This window comes from Rhineura floridana, chromosome 1, assembly GCF_030035675.1.
Source record: "Rhineura floridana isolate rRhiFlo1 chromosome 1, rRhiFlo1.hap2, whole genome shotgun sequence".
Classification (NCBI taxonomy): domain Eukaryota; kingdom Metazoa; phylum Chordata; class Lepidosauria; order Squamata; family Rhineuridae; genus Rhineura; species Rhineura floridana.
Genome location: NC_084480.1, coordinates 148539941 through 148563668, shown reverse-complemented (window position 1 = coordinate 148563668; position 23728 = coordinate 148539941). Strand labels below are relative to the sequence as shown.

Below are 23728 nucleotides of genomic sequence, written 5' to 3'. Positions count from 1 at the left end.
AGTCTTAAAGAGCCACCAGCATGGTTTCCACAAAAGTAAGTCTTGTCTAACCAATCTTTTACTTCTTTGAGAGTGTCAACAAACATATGGATACGGGTGATATAATAGATGTGTACTTAGGCTTTCAAAAAGCTTTTGATGAAGTCCTCACAAAAGACTTCTGAGTAAGACTAGCAGTCATTGGATAAGAGGACAGGCTCTCTTACATATCAATAATAAGAACGGGAAGCAAAGAGTAGGAATGAATAGACAGTTCTCACAAAGGAGGGCTGTAAGAAGTGGGTTACCTCAAGGATGAAGACTGGGACCTGTGCTTTTTAACTTGTTCATGACTGACCTAGAATTAGGGATGAGCAGGTTACCAATTGCTGCCTCACCCTCTTCCTGGCTCTGACTATGCTCCTGACTCTGACCCCCCTTTGGTCTTTATTTGCAGCTCTGGAACTTGATCCCTGTGCATCTTGGATCCCATATTTCTGACCTACTTGAATGGACAGCACACTCCCTAACCATTCACATCCTAGAGCCTGTCCTTACTGTGGCCTGACAGTGACCTCTACTGACTAAGGGCGATGATGGATAAGAGTGAGATTTCACAGGAGGACTTTTTTTTTATCCTCCAAGTGATGAAACCACTTCTTCCCCAAAGCTGCTTTGCAAGGATCCTCAATAAAGCAGATGCTGATGATGAAGAGGACTGTATATGTTTGTGTGGACATGAAAGAACAAATAATGTGGATCCCTCTACAGAGGGGAGAGAAAGAATGACAAAGGGACAGTAGGCACATCTTGCACTGAATGAGAGAGGGAAAGAATACACTTTGCCAGGGTGTGCAGGAAGAGATTTCGTTTATGGAGAGAGAAAGATGTATCTGCTGGATGCATTTCAGGAGGCAATTTAGAAAGAACACTATTTCACCACCTACATTTTGGAGGGAGCACCTATAAGGTTATATTTCATTTAGTCATTTAAACATTTTTATAAGCTAGATGATCAACAAAGTCTTCAGCCTCACAAACAAGCCCATATAAACTACTACCCTACAAGAATATTTACTGGCTCACCTGCCCACACATGCTTAATTGCAGAGCTTGGAAAAGTTACTTTTTTTGAACTACAACTCCCATCAGCCCAATCCAGTGGCCATGCTGGCTGGGGCTGATGGGAGTTGTAGTTTAAAAAAGTAACTTTTCCAAGCTCTGCTTAATTGTGACTTAAGATCAATTGACACACAAGATTTGCTCAGTCAAGGGAATGGCAGATAGTTCAGACTTCTGTGCTGTACAGCATGACTACAAAACCTACTTAAATGAAAAGAACAACGATCAACCATGTTCTCAACCATTTCTTCAGTTGTGGAAGAAAAGCTAAATTATGGATAGTCTTGGCCATCATCAGTCTTGAAGAATAACTGCCTGTGTCTATTTGTGCATTGTAGAACTATATGGAAGTTATGCTGAGCAAATAATAATGCAGAACTTAAGGTTACTGTGTAAGCCTCTAAGCAATTACTTGTATCTCTCTGTTCTCTTTCTTAGTTTTGTGTTCATTTTAATGTAATATTCATTATTTAATAATATCTAAGAACCCACTTCTCTTCCTGAATGTCTGAAAAACAATTCTTACTATAGGCAACCAGGTGGCTGACTATTTACAAGCCTGTTTCTTGGAGAACAAGCGCACTAAACCTGTTAATTTGAATCAATGTTTATTTGTTTGATTTATTTCATTATTAAATTTATATCCTGTCCTTCCTCCCAGAAGGATCCCAGGGCAGCAAACAAAAACACTAAAAGCACTCTAAAACATCTTAAAAATGAAAAACTTTAAAGCATATCAAAACAAAACATCTTTTGAAAAATCTAAGAACAGCTTTAAAAAACATCTTCCAACACAGATGCAGAATGTTACATGAAATGCCACATCGTTTAATGATGAATGTGAAACAATAGGTGACTTCATAAAATCAAAGAAAAGAGTCCACCGCTATGCATATAACTCTTCCCACCTGACAAATCATCCCATACAGATATGGCAACAACAGTCTTCAATAGGAACAATATCAGATCCCATAGTGCTCAGTAGTGATCTCTCTATTCAGAAAGGCGAAAACTAACACAGCCACAGAACGATGGAGTGGCATGGGGGAGTTTTAGTGGCAGGAGCTGTGTGTTACTTCAGTCTAAAATATCAGTGTTTTAAAAAATACTATAGATGGAATTGCTTCTGTCCACTGGTGTCAGTTATTGCTTCTTCCCTTCCTCTATTCATTTTGACATAACTTGCAATACAACTTTTAGGAAAGGAAGCATTGGTTGAGTAACCCATCCCATGTACACACAACTCTGCATTGGCATACAGATGAAACCCAAGGAAACCCGAACATGTGCACACCAACCAAGCATAACAATCTATGAATTTTTAAGGGATGCTTCAGTACTCTGGAGACTAGAAAAGTAAAAAAGGGCCCAAACAATTTTTTAAGAAGTTATCTTGTCACGGGATTAGTAGACTGTTCTTCTTTTAAAGCAGAGTATCCTTGAGGGGGGGGAAACAACAAACTGATAACATTTTATAAGTGTTCCTTTTGATCTTGGATGAAATCTCCTTCTGAAGTTGCAAACCACTGACAAGAAATTTACAGTCCAATTCTAACCACATTTTCTCAGGTGTAAGCCCCACAGATGTTAGTGAGATTTGCTTCTATGGATTAATCTCGGGGCTGCATTCATGCAGCCTAATCCAAACTATCCTTGTTTAGGAGTAAATTCTGTGCAAGTTCAAAGATCTCAGTGCTGAGTTTTTATGCCTCCATAAGAGCCAGGATTGTAGCCACTGAAATCCTATGCATCCTTACCTAGGAATAAACTAGATTGAACTCTGATTGAATAAAATACTTATTCCTGAGTAAACATGTATAGACTCAGCTACCTGTTGTTTCGCAATACTATTTATGTTTACTCAGAAGCAAGTCGTGTTCAATGGGGCTTTCTTGCAAGTGTGCACAGGACTGTAGCTGTAGAGTCCAAATCCCTAAGAATACTCCTGAGCATGTCCAGTTGAAACAATGGAAACATACTCCTGAGTAGATCCTTTTTTGTTTCAATGCAGCTCTTGCAAGAGAACTTTCACCTAGATTGTGTCCTCTATTTTTTTAAAACAACAACCCAGTAACATCTTGCATGTTTGCAGTTACAATTCTATCGTTAGAACATTCAATGTCACAAATTGTGCCAATATAATCCATGCTCCAGTTCTAACCTCGCTGAAAAGGGGCGCTTAATCATTCTGATCAACAGTTACCTTTTTTTACTTTGATGCACACGTGATTTACAATACACAAAACATGACCAGTAAGGATTGCAGAACCCACGTCACGGCTATTACGTCGGCAGCCAATCCTTAACACGGTTGCAACAGGTGCCAATGAGTTTTATGAACCTCAGGGCTGCTGTCTTATGCTCACCGCCTCACCGCTGAACACAGCCGGACTTTCTTCCGCGGAAACATCCCTAGGATGGGGCTGCAGGAGTCAGGCAACGGCAGCAAAACCCACCTCATTCGATGGGACTTGCTCTCAAGTAAACGTGTGTATAGGATCGCAGCCGAAGTTCCTATTCAGAACACGCCTCCAAATTCATTTTTACTGAACAATCCAAAGGCACTTGCAGAGAGATAAATAAAGAGGGATCACACGGAAGGCAACAGACCCCTTAATACTCTACACAAGTACCGGTGTCGTTTAGCTTTACATTACACTGCTCCGGTGAGCGGCAGCATGAAAACGGAGCACAAATTTGCCTCACTTTAGCGCGGATAATCAAAAATGCAAAAAAGAAAGCCCCCCCCCCGTAAAACCAACATGCAAAAGAAAGCAGCATAACTACCACCCCTCCCCCGAAGACGCGAGCGCCCAATAGCAGGATTGCTTACAGAGAAGCGAGATCTGCAGCGACAGAAGGAACTTTCTGCTGCTTCGAGAGAGAGACGCTCGACTCGAAGCGATTCCCCACCGTCTAATCACCCCGCGAAGATACGCAAGTCCAACCCGCCGGCAGCGCAGCGCGCCAGGCGCCAAGCCCGAGCCCACCTGCCTGGGAGTCGCTTCCTCTGGGTGAAAGGCGCCTAGTCTCCTCCATAGCGAGAGCGCTTTGACCTTGCGAGGCAGCGGCAAAGGCAGCGACGGGGCTTTCCCGAGCTACCGTCCGGCAGCCTCAGGAGAGGGAGGCAGGGCTATGGGTACCTTCGGTTAACCGCCGATTCAGCGTTGGACGCTGCGGGGGGGTGGGGTGCGGCCAGCTGTCCCGTCTAGGGCACGCAAAGCGCTCTGGTGCTCCGCCCTAGGGCGGGCGGAATTCTCCCTGGGGTCGACAAAGAGCTCTCCAGCGGCAGGGGCTGCCTGGGTTGGCGGGGCCAGAGGGACTGCGTAACCAGCGTCGCCTACATACTTGGCAAGACAAGGCGGTGGAAAGGACTGTGCAAGGCCAAGTGACGGGTGCCCCGTCTGACAAAAACAAACAACACTCCCCCCGCCCACACGAAACACTGCATGCATGGAGCGAACTACCCAGTCTCTGAATTGTGCTAGTTCCCTACGTTCAATGAACTTGAGAACGTTCAAAAATATGACTCCCACCTTCAATTTGGCGATAGCATCGTCCAGAATTCCATCACCTCCTTTTATGGGAAAGCGCCAGAGCCCTGTAGAAGAGCATCTACTTTGCACAGGGAAGGTCTCAGCTTCAGTCCCTGCATCTCCCTGTCTACCAAGCAATGATGACAATACTGAGGTGGAAAAATCGGCTGAGGCAGTACAAAGCAGTGGCCTGTGCTCCCGTGTTAGTAAATAGCGCTAGCCGTTTGCAGAGGCACGCCGAGGCCTCAGCAGCTTGTGGCACTTTACATTCTAACAGATTTGCTATGGTATAAGTTTCCATTGGTTCTCACAGATCGCCAGTGTGGGGCCCTGTAAACGTTTTTGGGCTCCAACGTCCATCAGCCCAAGCCAGCACCATCAGTAGTCAGCAGTGATGAGAGTTGTAGTCCCAATAACATCTGGAGGGCACCACGTTGGCTATTCCTGGACTTGGCCCACCGTTGCATGAATGAAGTGTGTGTCAATTAAAGTTCTGTTTTATGCATAACACTCTTATCCAGGCGGAAAGTTTCTACCGTAATACATTTGTTAAGAGTTGAAGGTACCGCAAGACTGTTGTTTTCGTTGCAACAGATGAACTTGTCTACCCCTCTGAAAATTGTGGTTATTCTACTTTTGCTGTGTGAATTAAATCTCATAGTGCGACAGGAAAGCTTGATTTCTATCCAAGCCTAAATGTATGGAATCAAACTTCTTGATAAGTTCTCATTAAATTTGCACACTAGGCTAGAGTCTCCCTTTGAAATCCCTTTGTAGTTTTCAAGTCAGCAGTGGAGTATCCTGAGACTGACCTATTCTCCCATTCATTTCTGAATTTTACCATTTCTGATGGCAGATTTGTGTCCATTTGTTATTTTCCATAGAACCTGACCTGTTCGTCCTATGTAGAAAGCAGGAGTGTATTGCTAGCAGGTGAACGCATTTATCCTGTTGGGGGATAAGCAGGTGAGTGATGCTGTCTTTGAATAGTGTTTCTTGAGTGGATACAGAGTTGGAATCTGGATTTGTTGCAGCGTCTGTTCCAGGAGTGGGCAATCTACTTGACGATATCTGGCCTGCAGGAGATTTTCCTCGGGCCTTCGAAATGCCCCTTCCTTTCCAATCTGTGTCATTCCTAGACTGCTACTCCTATGACAAACATATCATAAGGGAGGGTTTCAAAAATCTGCTTCTCCTATTAGACAAAAAGCCTTCATTGGAATAATGCAGGGTTCTACTCTCATGACTTAATTTCAGATATATTTTCTGAAATTTCCTTGAAGAAAACATTAACATGATCAGCTCTGAACCAACAGCAGATTTTACGTTGCACAGCCATGTGACTCCTGGCTGAGCTTTCAAATAGCTCCTACTTTAAAGCTACGCAAGAAGAAATGGAAGGGATACCTTACAATTCAGGGGAATTGTTAGGGGGTGACCTGGGGGCTCAGACCCATTGTCATTTGTGCCTTTTTAAGCCTCATTTTTTGTTTGGCTTTTTTTGTTTGGCTTTGCTTATAGAGCATTTAGACACACTGCAGCAGCACTGGGCTGGTAAGACATCGTCTTATTTTGCTAGAGGCATCTATGCATATAGCTTAGTATATGCAAATTTGTGTCATAGATCTGTACCCTGAGCCCTTGAAGTACTGAGCAACACTCCTGTCTTACAGACAGTTTAGTCATTTATCACAACAGGGGAAACTGTGTGTAGGAATGAACAGAGATACTGTAAAATCATGGATATTAGCAGTGCTCCTAACCTACAAGTCAACATCTCCCTCTGCTGACTTTTGGAAGCCTTCAACAGTTTTTACATTCTTCACCCTAAAGTCCACAATGCTTTTCTTTCATTTTGGAACACTTGTATAGCAAATGTCACTTCAGGTACAATCCACTATAAAAATAAAGGCTGCAATCCTAAACACACTGACAAGGTAATAAGTCTCTTTGAACATACTGAGATCTTCCAAGTAAACATGCATAGGACTGCGCTGTAAACATTCTCATTCTATAATGATGGTTAGGAGGCATATTAGTTAATACAATAACAGCAATTCCAATCATATTCTGGTGCTCATGAATGAATTTTTAAATGTAGAAGAAATCTAATAGTTAGCAAAGTGGATATAGAATAGTTCTTGCAGTGAGCTTTTTATGAATGGTGTTGACTTGGAAACACCATTGTCTTTAGTTTAGAGCTTTGAAATGCAATGACAACTGAGTCCCTGTCTGCTTGAGCCCTTCATGGCTTATAGTGTATGTTGGAGGTGGTTTAGGGTCACACTGTGAGGTTAAAAACGTTTTGTCCCTGCATTATACGGACAGGTTTCTCAGGAAAAAGAAAAGCACAAGGAACACAAGTTCCCTTTTCTGCTCTCAAGAACACCCCCAGCCCTGAACTTGAGCTCTACCACTATGTGGAAGATGTTTTTAGGAGGAAAGGAAAAAATGTAAACTAACTTCCCTGTTTCTGAAACTTTTCACATGCCAAACAAACAAAGCTGCAACAATTTTTTTCCTATGATGTCTGGAGACCTGAACTGGAGCATTCTTCTTAGGGCTTTTGCATGCACTGCAACATTTTACTGCATGTCTAAAATCAAATTGTGGGTGGACCGGTTACTATCAATTGGGCAGCAAAACACATCCACTCAAAAATAAGGGAGCTCTTTCTTGTGCTGAGGGGATGTCACCGCTATGTAGAGGCATATTCAGTTCCCCGTTAAAAGGGGGGAAAATTGACAAGGAATGAGTATGCTTGTTGGCCTTCAAATGCCATGGACTGCTCAGGGTGTTGAGAGCCAGTGTTGCATAGTGGTTAGAGCAGCTTTTCCCAACCAGTGTGCCTCCAGATGTTGTTGGACCACAACTCCCATCAGCCTCAGCCAGCATTGCCAATGGTCAGGAAAGATGGGAATTGTGGTCCAACAACATCTGGAGGCACACTGGTTGGGAAAGGCTGGGTTAGATTGTTGGACTACGACCTGGGAGACGGTTTCAAATCCCCACACAGCCATGAAGTTCACTGGGTGACCTTGGCCAGTCACTGCCTCTCAGCCTCAGAGGAAGGCAATAGTAAACCCCCTCTGAATACTGCTTACCATGAAAACCCTATTCATAGGGTCGCCATAAGTTGGAATCAGCTTGAAGGCAGTCCATTTCCATTTGCTCAGGGTGTCAGTTGTGCTTGTGGAAGGGAGGAAAGGGGGTAGAATTGGCCAGCATAAAGCATTAACAGCTTTTAATACCCTAGATGGGGAGGGTAGAGGCAGAGGGGTACATGTGCCATAAAAGCTCTGTTGCCTGCGGCTTCAGGAGGAAGGAGTAAAGGAAAAAAGATTTCCTTTTCCCATTCTTCGGAAACCTCCCCTAATAAATAGCAATCAAGTGCTAGCTTTGTAATCCTAAGACCCTTTGTACTACAATAGGGAAACATGTTAGGAGGACTTAAAGAAGGTGTCTCTTCCTCTTCTTCCTGAAACCACCTTTCCACCATCTGTCACTCCAAACAGTGTTAGAAGGCTGGCTGGAGGCCTTACCAGGAACACGCTTCTTAGTGGCTAGGCTGGTGAACTCATCCCCTACTACTCACTTTATGTGGCCTTGGTAGATCTTCAAACAGCTTTTTTTTTTTTTTTTTTTCAATAATTTTTATTCAGATTTTCATAAAACATACAAGACAAAATCATAAAACATTCAAAGACAAAAAACAAAATCAAAAATAGTTAAACAAAAAGAAAAAAAGAAAGAAAAAAAAAAAACAAAAATAAAAAATAAAGAGTAAAATATTGACTTCCCATTTGTCAAAGATCAAATCAGTTATAAGTCTATAATATATAACAATCCTGTCTCTTAAGTCATATTATAAAATCACTTTCCTCCAGTAGTTATCTTACTTAATCATCAAATCTCATAAACATTACTTTATTCTTTCCACAAAAAGTCAAAGAGAGGTTTCAATTCTTTAAGAAATATATCTATCAATTTTTTTTTCCAGATAAGCATATCGATTAATCCATCTCATTACTAATTATGATAATCTTATTGTCATAACCATAGTCAAAATAAACATTTCAATTAATCCATCACATCAGAATCTGTTAGGTTCAATAATTTCAGTAGCCATTGTTCTATTATCTCTATTAGTTCCATTTTCCATCTTCCATCTTCAGTAGTCTTGTTAAGTCCAGTAATTTCAATATCCAATCTTCCATTATCAGTATTCCATAATAATCTTGCTGTCAAAGCCATAGTCATATAGTAAGAGTCTGATGGGGATTACCTCTATCCCAAATATTTTCTTGCCATCCATTCTGAATAGGTTGCTGAAATACTGCTGTAAAATCATATCTCTGTTCTTTTTTTCAAAATACACTGGGTCATCTCTTAAAAGTTTTTCCATTGTCACATGGCTGCAGTTAATTCCATAGATTTTCTCTATATTGGGCTCCATCACATCATTCCAGTCCAGAAGATTATCCATGCCATTGATAACTTTATCTCTAGAATCTTCATTCATTTCTTCAGAGATAACATTGAGTTCCAAACAATAGATTTTATTTCTAAAGTCCATAGACTCCAAATCTTGTTCCTGTTCCACGTTGGTTCCAATCTCCGGGATCTCCTCTCTCACAGGGACCCCTATTCCAGTCTCCAGGGTCACCTCTCTCACAGGGACCCCTGTTCCAATCTCCGGGGTCTCCTCTCTCACAGGGACCCCTTCCAGGGTCACCTCTCTCACAGGGACCCTTATATCTTTAATCTCCTGCTTCATTTTACTCAATTCAATTTTCATTATCTCAATCTCATCCATTATTTTCTGAAACATAGTTATTTCCAGATTTTCAGCCACTTTCTTAATTGCCATTTTAAAAGAAAAATATAGGAAAACCACTTCTTATTTCAGCAACAATTGGGTTAATACTCCAAACTTGGTGACATCACAGTATAAACAGAGCAGACAGCCTTATCTCTCCAATAGTTAAGTAAACAAAATGCAGTTCCCAGGATCGAAACAATTAATGGCAATCGTCAAGAAACAGATTCGTCAAAATAAAATAGACCAAAAAGAGAGTAGTCTCAAAACAGTATAATATTTTTCAAAATAAAAATCTGGAATAGAAATCCCTCTTCTGTGTATATCTTTAGAATGCAAATCCAGGACAGCTTTTTGCAACAAAAACAGAGATAAGCTATTAATTAGTGCGTAGCAGAGAGAAGTTATGGCTCCCCAGTGAGATGTCAAAAACTGATCAATCTGGCAAATCTCTTTTAAACAGCAACAATTTAAGTCAAGTAAAAGAAAAATATAGAAAGAAGGGTGCTTGCCTGTTAGTGCGTTCTCTCTTAGAAGATAAGGTGAACGTTCGCTTTATCAGATAGAGCTTGCTGTTAAAAATCCGTCCCACCTTCGTCGGCTGGACCTCGTCCCATAAATTAATGAGATCTGGTCGTCCCAACAAAAATAGGCTTTGAGGTTAATCTCTTCGTTTCTCCCTACCCGGGAGAAGTTTAATCAGTCAAAAAAAAAAGAAAAAACTGACTGATATATCTGAATAAGCTTCTTTTGAGGCAGGAGCCCGTCTCAAAAGCAGGCACAGGCTAAGTCACCCTTCCCGGAAGTCTGTAGATCTTCAAACAGCTTTTGATTCTGTATCCTGGCCCCGCTTTTGGCATCAAGTGACTGTAAGGAAGCGGAAGTTGCTTACTGTTTTACTTGTTAATGAGTTATTGTAATGGTATAATTCTTCAAATAATTTTCAGTATAGTTTAATGTATTTTTGTATGTACCCATTTTTTTTTTTTGCTATTTTTATAGTCTGTGCATGCAAGTAGCCTGTTTGGCTAACGAGAAAGAAAGGAGAAATAAATTTGAATTGATTTAATATTGACAGTTTTATTTTCAACCCTTTCCTTGATAATACCTTGCCTGGAATTTCCTTTTTTTCACAACTACCTCACACTGGTCGACATCTTCAGTAGGCTGGGGGTCTGAAGAACTGAGCAGACTGGCCCCAGACACTTTTCCTGCTCTCAGTAGAATACCTGTTAAAAGATCTTCGGTGCCTTATTTGTTCCTGTTAAATAAGGGATATTGATATTGCCACTTCAGTAACCTTTCATTGGGGCTGTCAACACAGGAATTGATTTTGATCCAGAACTGAGCCCTGACCCTGTTTTAGTACCAGTACGAGATGTGAAGACACTTAATTTCTCCTCAAATTTCCAATTTAATTCCTGATTTTCTCCCCCCGACCCACCCACACTATTTTTATTGGCCTTTCATCCTCCTGGATCAGCCAGCAAGCACATGACATCACCTGCCTTTGAATTCCAAGGAATTCAGAAATTGCAAATTTGAGATTTTCAGACTGTTCATGCAATTCCTGAAACTGCTGCTGTGAAGCCTCCAGTTCATTCTGTGATTGTGGGTTTGATCTTTCCCAGCCTCCATGTTTGCTTCAAATGAGAAAGCTGCTGTTCTACCACTGTGAAGCCTCCGTTCGCTGCCAATCCCAGTGTTATGCGCTCCAGAGAGAGTGGGGAAAATGAGAGAAAGAAGGGAAGTCAAAAAGAGGGGAAAAAAGGGAGGAGAAAGAGAATGGAGAAAGCGTGTGAGAAAAAAGAGAAAAAGAGCAAGGGAGAGAAAAAGAACGAGAAAGAGAAGGCAGCTCCCAGGGGAGATATTTTTACTTGATTTGGGAATATATGGTGGCTGGCTTTTTTATATTAAAAAATATTTGAGGAGAAGGGAAATCTTACAGGGCATCAAATTCCATTAACTCCTTTACAAACATTGTTAAATATATGGGATATACATCAGGAGGCCATACAGTGTAAAGGTATTATAACTTTCATGCTTGTAGTAGCCACGAGGATGGCATTAGCAGAAAATGGTGCACTGACAGATCCTTTAACAATAAAACAGGCCAGACTCAGACTTGTCTGGCTTTCCTGCAATTCTGGGTGTGAGACCAAAGGGTCAGATCCTCCCATTCAGTGTGTGTGTGTGTGTGTGTGTGTGTGTGTAAGGGGAATTCAATTATCTTTATGCAGGCTCAGGAGTGATGCTTAATTTTCCAGGGTAGCACCAGACCTCAACAGCTGAGGAAAGAGTATTTAATTTCTGCATGAGCATTATGGACGCGTTCTTTGTAACTGAAAAATGCCGTTACAAACACTGAAGGGAATTTTCTTACTATATATCTCTTTTGGGGGCTTTGTAAGTTCTGCAACATTAAAGAAACAAGCAAACAGAGAGGAGAAGAACGAGAAAGAGGAAATGGGATTCCAAAGCAAAAGCACCTGAAACCATGTTCCGGCACCTTTTTATTTCTCTCATTGAAATATTTATCTTCAGCAGTTTCATAAAAAGTTTCATCTTCAGCCTCCAAGTCTGTGAGGATGATATCATCTGGAAGGAAGGAAGAAAAGAGATACCTAATTAGACCAGTTTTATTTGATTTAGGTGGGGATCATTGCAGCTGTTCACTTTTTAAAAAGGCCTTGTTATAGGGATCTGTATCCATTAGCATGGTTCAATTAACCAGGTTCATTAGGCTAATCAGAGGAAGAATATCCCACCCTGAAATGATATGGCAGGGCAAACCTGGGGATTCTCCCCCTTCCTGCCCTTGAACCTCCTCAGAGGAAAAGGAAACAAGGAAAGATTTCATCTTATTTTCCTTCATTAAATGAAGGCAAGAAAAAGAAAGTATTTAGCACTCATACTGGCGTCCTCGATTGGACAGTGGATGGTGTATGGAACAGATTTGGAACTTCTGAAACATCAGAAAGGGCATTACAAGCAGAGACAGATTTAGCAACTGAAATCGCTCAAGCTGAAAAACTAAAGCGTTTAACTTTTGGGGTAGGGAGAAGCCCTGGCTCTTTATTTAAAGGAAGACTGCAAAAGTTGGACTCAGAACCCCCCCCCCCACATTCTTCATGGTGAAGACATAGCTCCTGAGATGATCTATAGCACCTGGAACAATTTGAGACCTCTGGAGGGAATTGGGACTCCTGAGAACATAAATCAAATCTCCTACTCTAATGAGGATCAGCAAGACAGGACTCTTACACGGGGAATCTCAGTCCCTAAAGAAATGATCTCTAAGAACTACTCTGAGTTAATAATTAAAGAATTGGAACTAATTAAGAACTTTTTATCAGAGTGTTATGGTCTGTTAGTCATTATGGCTGAACTCTGTAAGAAAGACGAAGGACTGGCATACTCCAAAAGTAATGATACCAAGAACGAACATGAGGGAAGCGGGGAATGTGTATGTGGTTGCCATTTAAAGGATATAGCATCTATAACTACAAGTAAGGCAAAGAAAGCGTGTTTAAAGGAAATTCCAGATAAAAAAACTAAAAAGTCTAAAAATATTACCATCGTTAGGAAAAGTAAAAAAAAAATGAATTAAAAACACAAGAAAATGGGTTTTAATGGACTTTTAAAATTACTACTCACCTAAGAAAACACCTATGAAAACACCAAAATTAACCCAGAAGGGTCTTAAGAATAACGAGATGCCTCAACCCAGCGATGCTAAGTCTTTAGATCAAATAGATCAATTAGACTCAAAATTATCTTTACCCACAAATGGGAAAACTGATTTAGTGGCTAATGCTAAACTGATTTAATGCTCTAATGTGAATTGTATGTTTTTATGTTGTACGTCGCCCAGAGTGGCTGGATAACCAGCCAGATGGGCGACTAATAAATTTAATAAATAAATAAATACTGTAGATGAAATACAGGACCCATGGCAATATGTTCTTGATTCAAGGGCTGCTTTAACATATAGTAAACAGAAGGTGGAGGAAGAAGGAACAAAGTTAATTATACCTCATAAGTGGAAATTGATTTTAAACCATCAAAAGTTAGCCTTTCTTAATTTTCCCAAACCTAGAGGCATGCTGTCTCAACTACAGTGTAAACTACATCTTTTACAACTTGTGGATGAAGTCTCCCTGCAAGTGCTTAAAATGGATGACATACTTAATATAGAGTATTATTCTACGACTACCATCATGCACGCGCCGTGGTGACATTTAGGAGTCAGCAGATTACTAGAGAAATTTATGACAAAAAGACCATATTTTTAAATATGGGCATGGAGGTGACAAGATTCTTCGAGAATAATTTTCCTATAGCTATACGTCATACGAACTCAAGCCCTGGACAAAAGAAGGAAGGAGTTGGTAAACTCATTACCCTGGAGGATTCCAAGCTGGAGGGCCAGCACCATAATCCAAACCACCAAAGTACTGTTGCGCGCCTCCCCAATCTCCGAGCGGTGAGATTTCAGGGGTCCCTGAGCTCTTCCTGGGCTTGGTTTCCTTTGGGAAGAAGGTCAGCAGAGACTGTGGTGTCTTTATGAAATATGGTTTATTTATTTACACACATTCCAACCTTAGGATGGAGGGATTCAAGGCATCAGTAGTCCAATATCCAGCTTTCCTATCAGTGTCACAGGAGTCATCCTAAAGCCAGGGTGCAGTGAGACAGCCTCTCTGCCTGCCTCCAGTTCCCAGCCTTTCCAGACCACTCTAAAAACACACTCAAAGCACAAACCTCTGCTAGCCACCAGGAGAGGGGGGAGGCTCTCATGAAGAGTTTTAATGACAAGAGTATCTTCCTGGCTCATTCACCAGTTGCTGGGTACCTAATAGACCCATTAACAACCTGACCACTCTATTAGTTTAACAAAAGAAACTCCAGCAGAGCAAGCCCCCTCACCCCAAGGCACAGGATTCCAAATCAGAGGCTGGAAGGGGACTCACAGGGATCATCCATTCCAACCTCCAAACTCACAACATTATCCCCTTCCCTGAAAAGGTCTGTCCCAAACCTGCAAACAAACAACAGAATAACAGCTTCTCCTACAAAGAAATAACAGGTACAGGTTAGTAAGATATTGAAATATACATCATTAAAAGCATAGCCATATTACAGTCTCATTTCCACACAAGTACAAAAACAATAAATTCCTTTACAGCAAGTTTTCAAATAACTGCTCTCTCTTTAGGCTTTCTCTTCTTTCTTGGAGCTCCTTTGTCTTGCCTTGTGCCACTGCAGCACAGCAGCCCTCACAGTTGTACATACACCCACAGTGTAACAGACACAGAATAGTAAATCTTAAAAATTAAAACCTTATTGCAAAAACCTATCAGCATACTTTCTAAAAAATCATCAAACAGCTCATATCCCCACGAGCATGCAAAAAGCACAGATCAACAGCATTTCAAAAGGCAATACTAAAACCATCAGAAGAATTCCTACAGCAAATCAGTACACAGTCCCATAAACACAACCCCCACCCCCAAACCATGCGGTTGCCCACATGGCCCTTTGTCTTGGGGCTTTATGGAGCCCTGCTGCTGCCTGCAGGGTGTTGGGACTCCTGTCCAGGAATAGATTTGTTTCCTCATCAGCACATGGCAGGCTGTAGCCATTTTCTTTTCAGTCTCTGCTCTGGGAAAAGTCTTTAAGCCAGTCCACTTCATCTCCTGCCCCAAACTCCAAATCAAAGTCCTGCCACAAGTCTTTATCTGGGGCATCTTCTTCAGGACTAGCTGGCCCAGCCCACCTAGGCTGGCAGAAAGAAATTTTCTCTGTTCTCCCTCACAAACTCCAGTGTAAAACATGGGCCCAAACAGGCAGGTAACCCTCCCAGTGTTTCTTGCCCTCCAAACTCACAGGGCTCTGGGTGCCTCTCACTACTGGAATTTGCCCAGGGACTGCACCCATCATAGGAGCTGCATCCCACCCCACAAGACCATTATGGGGCACCCAAGGGGCAAAGTCACTTGGGGTTTTTATCTCACCCATCTCTCCAGGGCTGGGAGCTCCTCTTGGACTTGCACTCCCACCTCAGGCTTCTCCTCCTGCACTTTTTCTTGCACAGCCATCTCCCCAGGCGCTGGGAGATCCTCTTGCACACATGCCTCCAACGTTTCCTCCTGCACTTTCTCTTCCACAGCTGGCACACACAGGGCGAAGAAATCCATCAACAGCTGTTCTTCTCCAGCCCCTAGTTCACCTTTCTCCAAGGCCTTTTCTTCCTCCTGCATTACTTCTTTAACAGCAGGCTCACATGGAGCAGAGAAATCTATGAGCAGCATCTCTTCTCCAGCCTCTACCTCACTTTCTTCCAAGGCATCTTCCTCTTCATTTTCCAGCCTGCCCTCCTTCAACTCTTGGGGCTTTACTTCCAGCTTTCTGCTGTCTCCCCCCCCTGGCAGGCTCCTGGACAGTCAAAGCTTCTTCTTCTTCCTCTGCTGCTGACTGCAACTCCTCACAGTCCAACCCCTCCAGCTGCCCATCCAGTTTCTGGATCTCTTTAGCCACCCCAGTCTGGGTGCTCTGCAGCTGGACTGCTGGGTCACTCTCGACCCCTTGTAGCGGCTGGTCAGGCAGGGCTCTCACCTCCTTACATGGGGTCTCCTTTTCCTCTCCCAAGAAGCTTCCAATGATCTCCCCCATTCATTGCCAGTGCTGCTGTTCCTCTTGGTGCTCTCTTTGCCTTTGCTGCTGGTCCTCCCTTTGCAGCTGGAACATCAGTCTTAGCTGTTCCAGGATTGCTGTTTCTCCCTCCATTTTGACTCAAGCACACCTTGCTCCCAATGCTTCTTCTAGGCAACTCAATCCCACTGCTAACACCAGTGTTGCGCACCTCCCCAATCTCCAAGTGGTGAGATTTCAGGGGTCCCTGTGCTCGTCCTGGGCTTGGTTTCCTTTGGGAAGAAGGTCAGCAGAGACTGTGGTGTCTTTATGTGTGTCTTTACACACATTCCAACCTTAGGATGGAGGGGTTCAAGGCATCAGTAGTCCAATATCCAGCTTTCCTATCAGTGTTACAGGAGTCATCCTAAAGCCATGGTGAAGAGAGACAGCCTCTCTGCCTGCCTCCAGTTCCCAGCCTTTCTGGACCACTCTACAAACACACTCAGAGCACAAACCTCTGCTAGCCACCAGGAGGGGGGGCCTCTCCTGACTCATTCACCAGTTGCTAGGTACCTAATAGACCCATAAACAACCTGGCTACTCTATTAGCTTAACAAAAGAAGCTCCAGCAGAGCCAGCCCCCCACCCCAAGGCACAGGATTCCAAATCAGAGGCTGGAAGGGGACTCACAGGGATCCATTCCACCCCAAACTCACAACAGTACAAAGCTTACAAAGCAGGAAGCATCTCTCACAGTAAAGGAGCCCAGAGTCCCCCTTGTCCCAGAAGAAAAGGATATTTTAACCTCCTTTTTATCTCTACCTTACCAGTCTCAGGAAGAAATTATTGCTAGATTATCATCTTTGCAAGACACCCTTATGCACCTTAGGTCCCTAGATAAAGTTCCATCTCCTCCAGCAGGGATCCCTAGGATATAAAATAAAAAAGTGAGCGCTGATCAACCGAATATTGAGGAGAAAGACTGTTATATAAGGGATATCAACAAACTAGGGAAGAACTGCTCCTTCACCAATTTTACCACCCAGTCAGGGTCAGCAATGGCAAGCACAGAATGATTGCAAGCAAGGTATCTTTACGAAGAAGAATTGGGTCACTATGATCATTTACCAAGACGGGAAACTGTTACAACTAATAAGGTGCCAACTAAGCTCTCAAAAGGAATGGGATCCGTTTTCGTGGATGAGAAAGGGGAGTTGGACCTGATCATTGTGCTCAACTGACAGAGTATTCATTAAGATGATCCTTTATTTAGCTTTTTTAATTTTCCATTTAACAGGTGGCCTGGGGTTAAACAGAAAGATTGGGATATGACTAACAACCAGCTTAAAATCCTTACATGGAATGTAGCTGGCTGGGCCACACAAAAAAAGGGACTCAGAGTTTCTCAATTTTCTAAGATCTTATGATGTGATTTTTATCCAGGAAACTTGGTTTACTAAGAAAATCGATCTGAATGGTTACTTGGTAAATGATATTCTTGCCGAGCCGGGCAACAGAAAAGGTAGAGCAAAGGCAGGCCTGGCTATACTGATATCCACCTCCCTTCAATCAACCATTAGATGGTTTCAGCCTTGTGGAAAAATTGCTGTGGGTGGTTTACTTGAGTTTAGATCTTTGTCCCTTTTGTTTATCAATGTTTATATTCCCCCTCTTCCCTCCAGGAACGGTATAAAACGGGCCTGGGAAGACTTGGAGTCGTGTATCATAGAACTAGAATCTAAATTTCCTAGAGCTCACATAATGCTAATGGGGGACTTTAATCCAAGAATTGGACCTAATAATAATATACTTTTTTCATCCGGCTTATGGGAGGAAATTGATACTGAGAATTATATCTTTAGCTGTGATAGAAGATCCAAAGATCTTAAAGTGAACTTTGGTGGTATTTGTTTGACACAAATGGTAGGGCGACTTGCGCTCTCAATCCTGAATGGAAACCACAATTTTGATGATTGTGCTGAATTCACTTATGTATCCAGGCATGGAAGTAGTGTGGTTGATTACGTGCTGATTTCCCACTCTCTTTCCAGCTTGGTTAAGGATTTTTCAGTTGGAGACAGGCTTGATAAGTGATCATTTACCTTTCAGTTTTACTCTTGTATCAGCTTCTATCCACTTGGACTCTAATCATTTGTATGGAGATCAACTTTTAAAATTTAGGCATAAGAGACTATATTGGTCTAAAGATGTAAACACTAAAGTCATTGGTCTACTAAATTTCCCTGCAGGGGAAGAATTGAGAAGCGCTATCATATAAGCTACAGAAATTTCTGCTGCCCTAAATCCTTACCTGTTCTTGATTTCCCTTTTGAAACCTGTCCTAAGCCCGAAAGTCTACTTCCAGACCAATAGTACAGCAGAGTGTCCCTAAACGGTTCAACAAGGAATGCCACGTAGTGAAAAAAAAACTGAGAAATGTGTATATCCAATATAGGAAGGAAAACTTTAAAGCCCTACCACAAAAATATTATTCATTTAAAAATAAAAAGCAATACAAATCACTGCTAACCCAAAAGAAAAAACAAGCAGTTCAAAATGAGTGGAAGGCATTGATCGATTCCTCATTAAACAATAACTCTAAATTCTTTTGGGCTTTGGTTACTGGTGCCCTCAGCACTGTATCAAGCCTGGTTAGCTGTAACATCTCTGCCGACATTAGGGAGCGGTATTTTTCTGAAATGTTTGCGGAAGCTAGGGAACATCCACCAGCTGACTCTTCTTTTACAGATCTTAATGATTTGTCAACATGGTCGCCAGTTACACAGCCTGAAATAAAATCTCTTATTGTTCATCTCAAATCAGGAAAGGCTCCAGGAACCGATTTAATTGCCCCTGAAATGTTGAAGGCGAACATAACCTGGTGGGCCCCTCTCTTGGCAAATCTATTTACGCATATTAATAATACTGGTCTTTTCCCCCTAGCTTGGTTAGAGGCTATTGTGATACCAATCTTCAAGAAAGGGGCTAGGAAAGATCCATCAAATTACCAACCTATCAGTCTATTGTCGATAGCGGGTAAGCTATACTAGTTATTTGAACCTGAGGGTTGCTGCTTGGATAGAGGACAAGAATATTTTGGGAAATGAACAGGCAGGCTTTAGAAATGGTCGATCTACCATTAACCACTGTGTAGTCTTAAACCATTTGGCCAAGAAATATATGAACTTTTTTGGAAATGGTTTGTTTACAGCATTTATTGATCTGAAGTCAGCTTTTGATTCAATCCCTAGAGACAAACTGTGGCTCAAATTGCTTCACTCTACTATTGACAAGAGATTGCTTTATCTTATCAAATGTCTCCACCAACGCACTATGCTTCAAGTAAGGTGTGGATTTGAAGGTAACCTGACAAATTCTATTTCTGTCACTAAGGGAGACCGTTAAGGTTTTATATTAGCCCCTTCCCTATTCAATCTCTATTTGAACGATTTGATTGGATATTGTCTAGCCATGATTGCACGGGAGTATATCCCACTGAACTCAATAAACATGCTAATGATCAAACCTGCCCTCTTCCTCCCCGCTCCCCTCCCCCTCCTCCCTTCCCCATCTGCCTGTGGTCAGTTTCACTATCCTAAGCATGATTGTAGGGGAGTAAATCCCACTGAACTCAGTAAGAATGCAAATGATGAATCCATTCTCAGTAAAGTTGCACAAGATCCCATTTCTGACCTCCTGGATTAAAAAGCAGAGAAATTCACTAATAGGCAAATTGGGCAGGTATAGTGAATGCACAAGGGGAGCAGGAAACCTGACCTCCTGTCTGAGATATTGTACTGCCCTACAAATTTGTAAAAATGAAAACACAATTTGGGTTGGTCTTGCACAGTGGGGAGGAGAGCCTGGCTGGGAGTCCAGAGTCTGTGAGTTCAAATCCCCGTTCGTGTCTCCTGGGTGTCAAGGGCCAGCTAAAGATCACCCCACAGTGAGTGGCCCAGGGGTTACGTGCCCTGCCACCCTTTCAGCTATGGGCAAGCTGCATAGTCCCAAGGAGCCCAATGATCCCCCAGCTGGCAGTTGTGGACAAGGAAGGGGCTGGCTTGTGCAGCTGTGGCAAGCTGAGCAGGTCCTAGCCAGCTGGAAACGACTAGCCTCAGAGGGAGGCAATGGTACCCTCCTCTGAATATCCCTTACCATGAAAACTCTATTCATAGGGTCACCATAAGTCGGGATTGACTTGAAGGCAGTCCATTTCCATTCTTCACAGTCCAACCCACTTCCTGTATAGCTTGGAAGAATTTGGTAACATGTGCCTCTGAGCATATGGTGAATGGTGCAATATGGCTGGAAAAAACTTTGCAGAGCACAGAAATAAGAAAAACAGGAGAATCTCATTGTCTGCATAGGTAATTTATTGGTTTACATTGGAAAAGCCTGGTGCTAAAGTGAGAGTTGTCCAAATAGCAATGAATGGAAAAATATGAGATTTTCCTGTATTGATCAGGTACCAGCACGTTCCTCAACATTGACACCCCTTCCCCCAGGTACAAGCAAAAAGAGGAGTTCTTGCCTTTTCTAACTCACATCATTTCATATGAAACATTTACATTTTGGGAGTTTCAAATATTTTAAGAAATAGCTCTAACTGAAAATATTGCGGGGAGCTGAGGATGAAAGAAAATGGCTTACAACAGCCCTGCAATGTAGTCCAGAGTTTATATAGCAGATTTGGGGCCAGCCTGAGGCTGCTACACAACAGTACAGTGTCATTCATTCATTTGCGATCACTTGTGGCCGAGTAAGATTGTCTTCCAGGGTAAGGTCTTTAACAGTGACAATTCTGGATACACACAGCCTCCCACAGTGAGGACACAGGTTTCCAGATGGAAGATGGTCACGATGAGGATTTGCTTGACGTGCCTTTCGCTTAGCTCGTTTGTCCCTTTCGCCCTGTACTCCTGCTTCTTCAACGTCCATAGCACCTTTGATAATGGCCGACCTCCAATTGGGACGCTCATGGGCCAAGGCTTCCCAGTTCTCAATGCTTATGTAACATTTTTTTAGATTAGCTTTGAGAACATCTTTAAACCTCTTTTGCTGTCCACCGATATTCCATTTTCCATCCTTAAGTTGGGAATAAAGTAGCTGCTTTGGAAGACGGTGATCAGACATTCGAACAACATGGCCGGTCCAGCGAAGTTGATGTTGGAGGATCATTTATACCCTTATTGCAGGTTGAGGGTCAGGTTGAGGTTGAGACAGAGAGGCATTTACAATACTGCAATATAGCCAAGTATTAATATTGCAGGCTACAGGTGGGTCTGAACCTGGTTTGAATTTCCTGCCAAACATTCCTTAAACTAAACGCTCTTCAGGTTGCAGCAAAGCCCTCTCCCAGCCCAAATCCAGTGCTTAGTTGAACAGAGAAACCTTGCGTTTCATTGACTTGCGGGCAGCCATGTTGCACTTTTAAATGTAAAAGATAAAATTTCCAGACAAAAGAGCAGGAACTTCTGTCTTTGCTGGAACATTTAATTTCTGGACGGACAGGCTGATGTCCAGTTAAATCTGCACTAAAATCTTGGATTTCTCCATTGATTTCTGTGGATAGCTCTCATTTCCACACCTGAGGGAAAAAAGAAAAGTTATAACGAAAATGGAAATCACCCTCCAGTTCAATCTTTCATTATGAGTCTGTGGTGTAGACAGCAGGAAGTGTAGCTTTGTGGAAAACACAAGACTTGAGACCATGGAAACTAGGACGTTAGAGTCGACAAATCATTGCAGTTGAGGGGTGAAATAAAACACAGAGACGTCAGCTTGGGTTGAACAAGGGCCACTTTATTTAAATTATAGAACAAAACCCAATTTAAAGTGACCTGCAGAGGGAAACCTAGGTGCGGAACTGTCTATAAGCAAGTAGCTTGCCATACAGCTCTCGGGCGACCAGCCCCTGCTGGGGCAAGGGCAAGCCCATCTGCTTACCCTTTACCCCAGCCACACCCTGCAGGTGAGTAGGCGGGCCTTCCCACATCATCCCCACCCAGGGCCGTATAACCCCTGGGTAGATGAGGATAAGTTGGCCCCAGAAGCAGCCCATATCCTGCCCTCGAGCCGTAAAGCCCTGAGAGACAGGCCTCTGGAACTGCCAATCACCTCCAAAGGTGCCTAAGGGGGCCACCTAGCTGTCTTTACCTATTTCCCTTCCCGCACCTTCCCGCCACAAAAGGGGGACAAATCTCTATTTAGTCCCCCTTTACCCCACTGCCGAGAAACATCTCTCGCAGACACCCCTGCAGGTCGCCCAAAATAAGTCGTTACCTGCATGAGACAGGTGAACGCCATCGGCCCTGTACGGTTCACCCTTCCAGTGCTGAATGCGGGGATGAGGAATGGCCAACACCCCCTGCCCAAGAAGAGCCCACCGAATTTGCCGGTTGACCTTCTTCCATGCATGATCAATTCCAGCTGGATCCCATATGCCGTGCCATGTCTGACCACATCAGACGCACCAAAGGCCAACGCTGCCTTATCACTTGCATGTCCTTACATGCCTGTACGCTGAGGGCCTTGCCCTGCTTCACGCCGCGGTCATTACCACCGAGGTGGATGACCATTGCCTGCAGAAATATCTGCACCACACCTTGCTGGAACAGAGCGGGTAGGAGCCACTCCCCGTGCATTCCTTGCCGGTCCAGCCACTGCACAACAGCCCCTCTACTGAGGCCCAACTGCGAGCCCATGCTCAAATTCGCTGCCCTCCAGGGTGCCCGGAAGACCATGCTGTGGCCGCATATTATGATGTGCATCTGCTCCATCCCTGTCCAGCAACCTGTCAAAACAATGAAGATTGTGAGGCCGCTACATTCCCTTGCCCTCTAAAAGTGGGGAATATAGCCCTTGTACGCATCAGAGGACCAAAGTCCCACGCCCTGTACCAGTGCCTGTGGGAAACTAAAACCTGCTGCCGTAAAAGCAGCCCCAATTCGAGATGAATAGGTTCCAACTGTAAGGTGTCGTACCCCAGCCCCTACAATGCTCGTTTGTGAGTCTGCCGCATCCCCCTGCCCTCTAAAAGGGGGGAATATAGCCATTATATGCATCAGAGGCCCAAAGTCCCACATCCTGTACCAGTGCCGGGAGGAAACCAAAAACCTGCTGCCATAGAAGCAGCTCCCATTTTAATTGAATAGGTTCCAGACTGGAAGGGGTCATACCCCAGCCCCTGCAATGCTTGTTTTGTTAACGCCAAAACTGGTATTGTTGACCCAGACAGGCATATATGGCCTATAGCTAGGGGGTCCAGATTAGCCTGGGTGAATAAATATCCTTCGGCAGAGGTTGGGCGCTGAGGCAAGGTCAACCGTACGTGCCTTCCCTTACACCTCTGGTCCGTTCTAGACCTTCCACGTTGAGCAAGCATAACCCCCCCTCCCTGGAAACATCAAAACTGGAGGGCATGTTGAGAGAGGTCTCACGTAGAGCCAGCCACCACCTCTTTTCTCCTGAAAGCCTCAAAACAGTGTATGAGCCACTGCCTGGAATAGCTTGGGTCTTCACTGAAGGAACAGACCATTTCCCACTGGTCCACTACACCCATAAAGTGTCCAGCGAGAAGGGTCGATGGGGATAGGGAAAAAACCGCCAGCCTGGCTAAGAAAGCTTACCTCTAAGT

At 43.3% G+C, this 23728-nt stretch overlaps 1 protein-coding gene and 1 long non-coding RNA gene across 3 annotated transcripts in view; one reads left to right on the top strand and one right to left on the bottom strand.

The window, feature by feature from the left end:
* LOC133389264 (uncharacterized) overlaps positions 1-1620 on the top strand; it is a 45115-nt gene extending 43495 nt beyond the window's left edge. Inside the window, exon 3 of the long non-coding RNA XR_009764052.1 lies at positions 437-1620. This is a non-coding gene — a long non-coding RNA (uncharacterized LOC133389264). The remainder of the gene's footprint in view (positions 1-436) is intronic.
* Positions 1-4405, bottom strand: part of CASR (calcium sensing receptor) — a 94411-nt gene extending 90006 nt beyond the window's left edge. Inside the window, exon 1 of one of the 2 annotated variants that reach the window (XM_061636533.1) lies at positions 3935-4405. The gene's annotated coding sequence lies outside the window, so the exon portion shown is untranslated. The remainder of the gene's footprint in view (positions 1-3934) is intronic. The other variant, XM_061636542.1, reaches the window with a different exon arrangement.
* Between the last annotated feature and the right edge of the window lie 19323 nt (positions 4406-23728).